The sequence below is a fragment of the Staurois parvus genome, unplaced genomic scaffold, assembly GCF_062004578.1.
Source record: "Staurois parvus isolate SC_StPar_1 unplaced genomic scaffold, SC_StPar_1.0 ptg001430l, whole genome shotgun sequence".
NCBI lineage: Eukaryota > Metazoa > Chordata > Amphibia > Anura > Ranidae > Staurois > Staurois parvus.
This window is the reverse complement of record NW_028319226.1, coordinates 89,162-100,974: the sequence shown is the minus strand read 5'-3', so window position 1 is coordinate 100,974 and position 11,813 is coordinate 89,162. Positions and strand designations below refer to the sequence as shown.

General features: G+C 45.0%; 1 long non-coding RNA gene across 1 annotated transcript in view; it reads right to left on the bottom strand.

The window, feature by feature from the left end:
• Positions 1-1,162: 1,162 nt before the first annotated feature.
• Positions 1,163-11,813, bottom strand: part of LOC149436063 (uncharacterized) — a 96,194-nt gene continuing 85,543 nt past the window's right edge. The window contains exon 3 of the long non-coding RNA XR_016308336.1: positions 1,163-1,303. This is a non-coding gene — a long non-coding RNA (uncharacterized LOC149436063). The remainder of the gene's footprint in view (positions 1,304-11,813) is intronic.

Sequence of the window (11,813 nt, the reverse complement as noted above, 5' to 3'; positions counted from 1 at the left end):
GGGGTCAGGGAAAGTCCAGCTGGGTGGAGAGGAAAGGCCTAGATGCTGTTGGACATCCTCCAGCCAGGAAAGAAGGCGGAGCTCTATCTGACTGGCTGCAGCTTCTAATGCACATTGTGAGAAGCTCCCAGTGTGCAGTGACATCAGAGGAAGCCAGGAATGGGGAGGAGCCGGTACACCTGTGCAAGACTGAAGAGGAGGAGCCGGTATACCTTTGAAAGACTGAGGGGGAGGAGCTGGTACACCTGGGCAAGACTGAAGGGGAGGAGCCGGAACAGCTGTGCACGACTGAAGGGGAGGAGCCGGTACATATGTGCAAGACTGAAGGGGACGAGCCCGAACACCTTTTGCAAGACTGAAGGGGAGGAGCCAGTACACCTGTGCAAGACTGAAGGGGAGGAGCCAGTACACCTGTGCAAGACTGAAGGGGAGGAGCCGGTACACCTGTGAAAGACTGAAGGGGAGGAGCAGGTACACCTGTGCAAGACTGAAGGGGAGGAGCCAGTACACCTGTGCAAGACTGAAGGGTAGGAGCCGGTACACCTGTGCAAGACTGAAGGGGAGGAGCCGGTACACCTGTGCAAGACTGAAGGGGAGGAGTCGGTACACCTGTGCAAGACTGATGGGGAGGAGTCAGTACACCTGTGCAAGACTGAAGGGGAGGAGTCAGTACACCTGTGCAAGACTGAAGGGGAGGAGCCAGTACACTTGTGCAAGACTGAAGAGAAGGAGCCGGTACACCTTTGAAAGACTGAGGGGGAGGAGCTGGTACACCTGGGCAAGAATGAAGGGGAGGAGCCGTAACACCTGTGCAAGACTGAAGGGGAGGAGCCGATATACCTGGACAAGACTGGAGGGGAGGAGCCGATACACCTGTGCATGACTGAAGGGAGATATTCAAAGTGAACCTTCCGGTAACTTTTCACGTCTGTATGAATGAATTCACTGGATCTAACATAAGGCAGGTAATGAAATTGGAAAGGTTTTATTTCAAGATATATATTCTTCTGTTGGCTGGAGGGCGGAGCCAGAGAAGCAGAATAAACTTCACCATTAACCAGCACATAACGAGTTGTGACCGATAATTGGTGACCATTTCCTGGCGTGTCACCCTGGGAATCTGCTGTCACCGGTGTCACTCCAGGTTGGAACTTTACCTGAATGTTGGTGAGAAGAGTTTCTACAGAGGACAGCCCGTCTGCAAAGAGGAAGGGAGCGGGAAAGCCGGGCGGTAAAGTCTGGCCCGCCAGCTGGACTTTCTCCAGGGTCGGCTTCATGATTGGAATGGCGATCTGGATGTCATCTGAGGAAAGACACAAGAAAAAAAAATAATAATTCATTAGGGATGGCACGATATATAATGGGAGGGTCATAAACACATCGAATTCAATTAGTGGCCATAAACGAAATATACCGCCATGGTAGAGGGCGGAAAACAACGCACAGAGGTCTCCGGATTCATTTCCCAGACGGTTCATCATCTGCGGGTTTGTGATCTACTTATTTACAAAGTTTAAAGTGAAACTCCGTTTTTGGCTTTTTTTTTAGACCCATCCTCCCAGGTCACATGGGTTACAGCAAACCAGGGGGGACGCAGTTCCAGCATCTCCAGCACTGAATTTATGTAATGGCAAGGGGTGCGCTGGAGGGTCTATTGATGCTGACTGCTGGAGGATCTATTGTCACTGGTGGGAATCTATTTTTGCATGGGGGTTCTACTGTTGCTGGAGGGGGTCAGTTGTTGTTGGGAGGGATCTCCTATTGAAGGAGCGTCTATTGCTGCTGGCTACTGGAGGGTCTATTGATGCAGGCTGCTGGGGATCTATTGTTGCTGGTGGGAATTTGTTTTTGCACGGGGGTTCTATTGTTGCCGGGGGGAGTCCAGTTGCTGCTGAGAGGGATCTCCTGTTGAGGGAGGGCTCTATTGCTGCTGGCTGCCTGGGGTTCTATTGTCACTAGTGGGAATCTATGTTTGCATGGGGGGACAATTGTTGCCCGGAGGGGGGAGTCAGTTGTTGTTGGGAGGGATCTCCTGTTGAAGGAGGGGTCTATTGCTGCAGGCTACTAGAGGGTGTATTATTACTGGCTGCTGGGGAATCTATTGTTGCACAGGGGTCTATTGTTGCTGGGGGGTCCAATTGTTGCTGGGGGGTTTCTATTGTTTCCAGCTGCTGGATGGTCTATTGATGTTGGCTGCTGGGGGATCTATTGTCACTGGCAGGAATCTGTTTTTGCGTGGGGTCTATTGTTGCTGGAGGGGGGTCAGTTGTTGGGAGGGATCTTCTGTTGTGGGAAGTGTCTATTGCTGCTGGCTACTGGAGAGTCTATTGATGCTGGCTGCTGAGAAATCCATTGTCACTGGCGGGAATCTATTTTTGCACGGGGGTTCTATTGTTGCTGGGGGGGTCAGTTGCTGCTAGGAGGGATCTCCTGTTGAGGGAGTCTATTGTTTCCGGCTGCTGGATGGTCTATTGGTGTTGGCTGCCTGGGGTTCTATTGTCACTAGTGGGAATCTATTTTTTGCATGGGGGATCTATTGTTGCTGGAGGGGGGTCAGTTGTTGTTGGGAGGGATCTCCTGTTGTGGGAGGTGTCTATTGCTGATGGCTACTGAGGAATCTATTGTCACTGGTGGGAATTATTATTGCACGGAGGTTCTATTGCTGGGGGGGGGGGGGTTGTGCTGGGAGGGATCTCCTGTTGGGGGAGGAGTCTATTGTTTCTGGCTGCTGGATGGTCTATTGATGTTGGCTGCTGGGGGATCTATTGTCACTGGTGGGAATCTATTTTTTGCATGGGGGGGGGTCTTTGTTGGGAAGGGAGCTCCTGTTGAGGGAGAAGTCTATTGCTGCTTGCTACTGGAGGGTCTATTGCTGCAGGAGGATCTATTGTCACTGGTGGGAATCTATTTTTGCATGGGATGGGGTCTATTGTTGCTTGGGGGTCCATTGTTGCTGGGAAGGATCCCCTGTTGAGGGAGGAGTCTATTGTTGCTGGCTGCATGGAGATCTGTTGTTGCTGCTGAGAGTCTATGGTTGCTGGGGTGGATCTATTGTTTCTGGAGTGGTATTTTGTTGAGGGGAGGTCTATGGTTGCTGGGGTAGATTTATTGTTGCTGGGGTGGTATTTTGTTGTGGGGGGGTCCATTGTTGCTGGGGGGGTGTATGGTTATGTGGGGATTTATTGTTGCTGGCTGCAGGGGATCTCCTGTATTTTATTACTTTTCTTGTTATCATTAACACATTACATACAAATTATGTAGCACCCCAAAATGATAATTAGTTCTGTATTCTCTAAAAGGGGCGGTACTGGGAGGTGGGTAGGGGGTGGAACCAAGGGACGATACTTGGAGGTGGGTAGGGGGTGGAGACAAGGGGTGACTCAAAAGGTAGGGAGTTCCTGCACCTATTCTCTGAGAATAAAGGCCCTGTAGCAAACTAATGTAACGCCCTCCAGGTTAGTTGAGTAGCAGCCTGGGGATGAGTAAGCCTGGGAGTTAGGTAGTGAGGTCACCACAGGACAGGCTTGGAGGCTCTAACAGGTCAGGGCATCTGGAGCCCTCCCACCTTTCTGGAAAGTTGAGAACTTTCTGAAAGAGGGGAGTAGGCCCAGATTTGCATGTTTGAGGGACCTTGGCCAATCCCCTGGCAGGAGGGGCATTTCTCGCAGTAGTTGGTGTCTCTGCCCCTCCCACAATGGGGGGTTTTCTCGCAGTAGTTTATATCTCAGAGGTTCCTCTGTCTAGACCTTCTCTGCCAATAGACTCCTGTCCTGTTGCTACAATCACACTGTAAGCCTTAGAGTCGTAAGGGAAGACTCTGATGGGGGGCCGAGGTAAGGGGGGGGGGGACTCTGAGGGGAACCCTGAGGTAAGGGGGGCCCCAATTCCCTGAAGAGGGGACTCTGATGGGAACCCAATGTAATAGAGTGACTCTGATGGAGACCCTGTTATATAATGGGGTGGGTGATAGGATCCCTAATGCTCTTAAGGGAGACTCTTATGGGATCTCTGAGGTCAGGGGGGGGGGGCTTGTACGGAGACTCTGACATGAGAGGGACTCTGATGAGGACCACAATTCTCTGTAAAATGTATGACGTGGCCCTCATGCTGATAAGCGCGGCGCCCCCTGTCCTTCGAACAACATACAATTCCAGTCCCCGGCACACCTGGCCCCCATCGGGTGACTTTAATCCGGCTGCTGCGTGGCTCAGTGCGATTTCATAGGGCGAGTCGCCCTTCTGGGTCAGCCAAACATTTAAAAAAAAACTGACTTCTGATTTAGAGAATAAAGTGATAGTCAATAAAAAGCAAAAAAAAAAATGTAATCTGAAAAACTGTCCAATTTTCCCTCACAATCCATAGAGGCCCATAAACTGAAATAAAAAGTCTTCGAAACCCTTCAAACGCCTCAAAAAAAAAATCGTTCTAAAATACGGCGCCGCTCTACAGCCGGCCCATAAAAACCTCTTCTGGAGGAAATCTTCCCGGCGCTCGCCGTCTCCTAATCCTCCTTTCCAGATACATATATCGGCTTTATGAGTTTGATACATTTGTTTTCTAAGCGCCGATCGTGCGTCCGGCCGGTACGCCGCCATCCCCCCCCCCCCCCCTTGTCCTATTCATTTGGAGATTTACAATTAGGCAGGCCATAGACGGGTCGAAAATCAGCCGATTTTTCGGCCAAAAACAAAAAAAAAAATTGCCCGATTTTCACACCATTAGTGGGTTAATTGGTCGGCCATTTTTCGGGGTTTTGGCACATTTTTTTATCGGTAAAGTTGGAAAAGAATCAGTCGATTTTGCTGGCAATGATGGGCAAGAAGAAGAAAAGAAGCAGGTAGAGAAAAGAAGGAAGAGGAAGGAAGAAGAAGAAGGAAGAGGAAGGAAGAGAGAAGAAGAAAAAAAAAGGAAAAAGGAAGAAGGAAGAAGAAGGAAGAAGAAGGAAGAAGAAGGAAGAAGAAGGAAGAAGAAGGAAGAAGGAGGAGAAGGAGGAGAAGGAAGAGAAGGAGAAGGAGAAGGAGAAGGAGGAGAAGGAGAAGGAGGAGAAGGAGAAGGAGAAGGAGGAGAAGGAGAAGGAGAAGGAGGAGGAGAAGGAGAAGGAGGAGAAGGAGGAGAAGGAGAAGGAGGAGGAGGAGGAGAAGGAGAAGGAGGAGGAGAAGGAGGAGGAGAAGGAGAAGGAGGAGAAAGAGAAGGAGGAGAAGAAGGAGAAGGAGGAAGAAGAAGGAGAAGGAGGAAGAAGAAGGAGAAGGAGGAGAAGAAGGAGAAGGAGGAGAAGAAGAAGGAGAAGGAGGAGAAGAGGGAGAAGAAGGAGGAAGAAGAAGAAAGAAGATGAAGGAAGAAGGAAGAAGAAGGAAGGAAGATGAAGGAAGAAGGAAGAAGAAGGAAGGAAGAAGAAGGAAGAAGGAAGAAAGAAGAAAGAAGGAAGAAGAAAGAAGGAAGAAGAAAGAAGGAAGAAGAAAGAAGGAAGAAGGAAGAAGGAAGAAGGAAGAAGGAAGAAGGAAGAAGGAAGAAGGAAGAAGAAAGAAGAAAGAAGAAAGAAGAAAGAAGAAAGAAGGAAGAAGGAAGAAGGAAGAAGGAAGAAGGAAGAAGAAAGAAGGAAGAAGGAAGAAGGAAGAAGGAAGAAGGAAGAAGAAGGAAGAAGGAAGAAGGAAGAAGGAAGAAGAAAGAAGGAAGAAGGAAGAAGGAAGAAGGAAGAAGGAAGAAGGAAGAAGAAAGAAAGAAGGAAGAAGAAAGAAGAAAGAAGGAAGAAGGAAGAAGGAAGAAGAAAGAAGGAAGAAGAAAGAAGGAAGAAGAAAGAAGGAAGAAAGAAGGAAGAAAGAAGGAAGAAAGAAGGAAGGAAGAAGAAAGAAGGAAGAAGGAAGAAGAAAGAAGGAAGAAGGAAGAAGAAAGAAGGAAGAAGAAAGAAGGAAGAAGAAAGAAGGAAGAAGAAAGAAGGAAGAAGAAAGAAGGAAGAAGAAAGAAGAAAGAAGGAAGAAGAAAGAAGGAAGAAGGAAGAAGAAAGAAGGAAGAAGAAAGAAGGAAGAAGGAAGAAGGAAGAAGAAAGAAGGAAGAAGAAAGAAGGAAGAAAAAAGAAGGAAGAAGGAAGAAGAAAGAAGAAAGAAGAAAGAAGGAAGAAAGAAGGAAGAAAGAAGGAAGAAAGAAGGAAGAAAGAAGGAAGAAAGAAGGAAGAAAGAAGGAAGGAAGAAGGAAGGAAGAAGAAAGAAGGAAGAAGAAAGAAGGAAGAAGAAAGAAGGAAGAAGGAAGGAAGAAGAAAGAAGGAAGAAGGAAGAAGGAAGAAGAAAGAAGGAAGAAGAAAGAAGGAAGGAAGAAAAAGGAAGGAAGGAAGAAGAAAGAAGGAAGAAGAAAGAAGGAAGAAGAAAGAAGGAAGAAGAAAGAAGGAAGAAAGAAGAAAGAAGGAAGAAAGAAGAAAGAAGGAAGGAAGAAGAAAGAAGGAAGAAGAAAGAAGAAAGAAGGAAGAAGAAAGAAGGAAGAAGAAGGAAGAAGAAAGAAGAATAAGGAAGAATAAGGAAGAAGAAGAAAGAAGAAGAAAGAAGAAGGAAGAAGAAAGAAGGAAGCAGAAGAAGCAGAAGGAAGAAGAGAAGGAAGAAGAAGAGGAAGAAAGAAAGAAAGAAAAAAAGAAAGAAAGAGGAAGGAAGAAAGAGGAAGGAAGAAAGAGGAAGGAAGAAGAGGAAGAGGAAGAAAGAAGAGGAAGAAAGAAGAGGAAGAAGAAGGAAGGAAGAAGAAGGAAGGAAGAAAAAGGAAGGAAGAAAAAGGAAGGAAGGAAGAAGAAAGAAGGAAGAAAAAGGAAGGAAGGAAGAAGGAAGAAAAAGGAAGGAAGGAAGAAGAAAGAAGGAAGAAGAAAGAAGGAAGAAGAAAGAAGGAAGAAGGAAGAAGGAAGAAGGAAGAAGGAAGAAGAAAGAAGAAAGAAGGAAGAAAGAAGGAAGAAGAAAGAAGGAAGAAAGAAGGAAGAAGAAAGAAGGAAGAAGAAAGAAGGAAGAAGAAAGAAGAAAGAAGGAAGAGGAAAGAAGAAAGAAGGAAGAAGGAAGAAGGAAGAAGGAAGAAGAAAGAAGGAAGAAGAAAGAAGGAAGAAGAAAGAAGAAAGAAGGAAGAAGGAAGAAGGAAGAAGAAAGAAGGAAGAAGGAAGAAGGAAGAAGGAAGAAGAAAGAAGGAAGAAAGAAGGAAGAAGAAAGAAGGAAGGAAGAAGAAAGAAGGAAGAAGAAAGAAGGAAGAAGAAAGAAGGAAGAAGGAAGAAGAAAGAAGGAAGAATAAGGAAGAATAAGGAAGAAGAAGAAAGAAGAAGGAAGAAGAAAAAAGGAAGCAGAAGAAGCAGGAAGCAGAAGGAAGAAGAGAAGGAAGAAGAAGAGGAAGAAAGAAAGAAAGAAAGAAAGAGGAAGGAAGAAAGAGGAAGGAAGAAAGAGGAAGGAAGAAGAAGAGGGAAGAAGGAGAAGAAGAAGGAAGAAGAATTCCAGTCCACTATTATATTTTATATGAAAAGTATTGCGGTTACAACAATGTATCTATTTGTATCCGAATAAACCATCTATATCTGAAATGGATACAAATAGATACATTGTTGTAACCGCAATACTTTTCATATAAAATATATTAGCGGAGCTCTCTGCAGGGACAGAAGTAATTAAATGCCGGCCGTAGATGGGACGAAAATCGGCCGATTTTTTTTTTACCACTGGTGGTAACGTCGGCCTATTGGACGACTGATTTTTCTTTTTTTTTTTTTTTTTTTAAAACGGTCGGTTTTCGACCTGTCTATGTCCTGCATTAGGCGCGGGGACAATTAAATTTTTTTCTCTCTTTATAATTCCCAAGGGGGGGGGGGGCGCAAAACCGTTCTGAATGCGGCCGGAATGATTAAAGGACACGAGGGGGAGAGGGGGCTTCAATGTCACGACCGGCGCAGACAAATACCGCAGCCACTCGTGAGACAGCCGACGTCTCTATTACGTTTTCAGAAAGCCATTTACTGACAGCGAACACGACTCTACACGACGGCAGATTGCACTCGCGTGTATTTATTTTGAATCCATGGCGATGGCGGCATTTGTCACCGGGCCGCGTGCGTTCAAATGGGCGCGCTTCAAGATGATCTCTCGAGATTGAGAAGAAAGGAAAATGCCAGGGAATGCTCTGAAGATGCGGCTGCTCTGCCTTGTGTCCGGGACGGTGTCAGAAGGACGTTCGGTGCAGTTATGGCACTACATTTATTTGACTATGAAAACCTTCCTTAGTTCGATGGGGAGGGGGGGGGAAGAGGACGCACTGGCTGGAAAACAAAATGTCCCGCCTTCTGCCCGGATTCCCGCATACTGAATGTACGCGGTGGGAAAATGTTGTTTCCTCAAAAGTCGCTGAAAATTGGGAGATTTGAGCAAAACTTTGCGGTTTTGAAAATATGTATCAAAGTCAACGAAGAAAGAGAAAGTGATTGTAAACTTCAGGCAGGAAATGTGAATGACTTATATCCCCCCACCCCCCATAGCACTGGTCTCCGAACTGCCGCCCTCTGGTTGGGATGCTATTCCCCTCACTGACACCGATGATGGGGCACTATTCCTCCCACTGACACCAATGATGGGGCACTATTCCTCCCACTGACACCAATGATGGGGCACTATTCCTCCCACTGACACCGATAATGGGGCACTATTCCCCTCACTGACACTGATGATGGGGCACTATTCCCCTCACTGACACCAATGATGGGGCACTATTCCTCCCACTGACACCGATGATGGGGCACTATTCCCCTCACTGACACCGATGATGGGGCACTATTCCTCCCACTGACACAGATGATGGGGCACTATTCCCCTCACTGACACCAATGATGGGGCACTATTCCTCCCACTGACACCAATGATGGGGCACTATTCCTTCCACTGACACCAATGATGGAGCACTATTCCTTCCACTGACACCAATGATGGAGCACTATTCCTTCCACTGACACCAATGATGGGGCACTATTCCTCCCACTGATACCAATGATGGGGCACTATTCCCCCCACTGATACCAATGATGGGGCACTATTCCCCCCACTGATACCAATGATGGGGCACTATTCCTCCCACTGACACCAATGATGGGGCACTATTTGTCCCACTGATACCAAAGATAGGGCACTATTCCTCCCACTGATACCAATGATGGGGCACTATTCCCCCCACTGATACCAATGATGGGGCACTATTCCTCCCACTGACACCAATGATGGGGCACTATTTGTCCCACTGATACCAAAGATAGGGCATTGTTTCCAACGACAGTACATTAATTTTCTCCTGCCACTGGCCCCTCTAAATTCTTGATACCCACTGCTCTGTAGCGTGTTCTTGTCTCTATCCAGAGCACTGGAGGGGAAGGGGGAGATTTACCAACACTGGAGCCCTCAGAACCTGGTGCAGCTGTACACGGCAGCCAATCAGCTTCTAGCTTCTTCAGTGAAGCTTTGGCATTAAAACCTGGAGGCTGATTGGTTTCTGTGCAGAACTGCACCAGATTTTGCACTCTCCAGTTTTAGTAAGTCCCCCCCCCCAGTGCCATTTCTGTCTGCTGCCTCCTTCCTCTGCCATCACCTCTGACAAGTCTGCCTGACACCAAGAGATAAATGGTGACAGGGGAGGGACCTCCAGCGGATTGACAGCCTAAGCACTGTTCCTGTGTGCTGTGTGGAGGGGGTTGTGTCCCTTTCTCGCCAATCAGCTCTCAGAGCTCTCCTCACTGAGCTCTGCAGAGTGTAACTTCAGCTCTCCACCCCCTTTTTTTCTGACAGCCCAGACAAGCTTTAATAAATTCTGTACTTTGTGTGAAAACTTCAGAAAAAGTAATGCAAGAACTACTTTAGAAATCGCGCTGCAGCAAATCGCTCGTGTTAAGACACCGACATTCGATGCGATTTCAATTCACTAATCGTACCTGAAATTCTACTGAACATGATCAGTGCAGACCTCTCTCCAGTCCCAAAACCCAGCCATTTAAGGCCTACTAAAAAAAACACAAAAAAAAACCCTTATGTCTCCTTCCCCCATCAACTCCAGTGAATTTTACCAAAATTTTATTATAATCTCACATTTTTATGAAGCATAAACGCTAAATTTTACTATTTTCTACTGAACATTATTAGTGCAGACCTCTTTAAGCAGACCTACTTTAAAAAAAAAAAAAAAAACCCTTAAATTCACTTCCCCCGTCAACTCCAGCAAATTTTACCAAAATGTTATCATAATCTCAATTTTTTAAGAAGGAAAGTCTCTAAATTTTACTACTTTCTACTGAACATTATTAGTGCAGACCTCTCTCCAGTTCCAGCACCTGACCATTTAGGCCTATTAAAAGAAAAACAGAAAAAAAAACCCTTAAATTCTCCTTCCCCGTCAACTCCAGTAAATTTTACCAAAATTTTGTCATAATTTCACATTGTTAAGAAGGATAAACTCTAAATTTTATAATGTTCTACTGAACAATATTAGTGCAGACCTCTCTCCAGTTCCAGCACCCAGCCATTATGGCCTACTAAAAATCAACATGAAAAAAAACCTTAAATTCACTTCCCCCGTCAATTCCAGTGAATTTTACCAAAATTTTATCACAATCTCAAATAGTATTACTACTTTCTTCTGAACATTATTTGCGCAGACCTCTTTAAGCAGACCGACTTTTAAAAAAAAGAAACCCTTAAATTCACTTCCCCCATCAACTCCAGCAAATTTTACCAAAATGTTATCATAAATTCAATTTTTTTAAGAAGGAACGACTCTAAATTTGACTATTTTCTACTGAACATTAATAGTGCAGACCAGTCCCAACATCCAACCATTTAAAATCCTTAAATTCTCCTTCCCCCCTGTCAACTCCAGTAAATTTTACCAAAATTTTATTATCTCAAATTTTTAAGAAGGAAAAACTCTAAATATTACCAATTTCTTCTGAACATTATTAGTGCAGACCTCTATCCAGTCCCAGCACCCAACCATTTAAGGCCTACTAAGAAAAACCCACAAAAAAAAAACCTCTTAAGTTCTCCTTCCCCATCAACTCCAGAGAATTTTTACCAAAATATTATCTAAATTTTTTAAGAAGGAAAAACTCTAAATTTTACTACTTTCTACTGAACATTATTAGTGCAAACCTCTATCCAGTCCCAGCACCCAACCATTTAAGGCCTACTTAAAAAAAAAAACCTTAAGTTCACTGCCCCCATCAACTCCAGTGAATTTTACCAACATTTTATCATAATCTCAATTTGTTTAGAAGGAAAAACTCTAAATTTGACTATTTTCTACTGAACATTATTAGTGCAGACCTCTCTCCAGTCCCAACAACCAGCCATTAAACCCCCTAAGTTCTCCTTCCCCGTCAACTGCAGTGAAGCTTACCAAAATGTTGCCATAAAATCAATTATTTAAGAAGGAAAAACTCTACATTTTACTGAACATTATTTGTGCAGACCTCTCTCCAGTCCCAGCACCCAACCATCTAAGGCCTACTAAAACCAAACACAAAAAAATAAAAACACTTAAGTTCGCCTTCCCTGTCAACTCCAGAGAATTTTACCAACATTTTATCATAATCTAAATTTTTTAGGACAAACTTTAAATTTGACTATTTTCTATTGAAAACCTCTCTCCAGTCCCAACAACCAGCCATTTTAAACCCTTAAATTCTCCTTTCCTGTCAACTGCAGTGAAGCTTACCAAAATTTTGCCACAATCTCAATTTTTAAGTAGGAAAAACTCTACATTTTACTACTTTCTACTGAACATTATTTGTGCAGACCTCTCTCCAGTCCCAACAACCAGCCATTTAAAACCCTTAA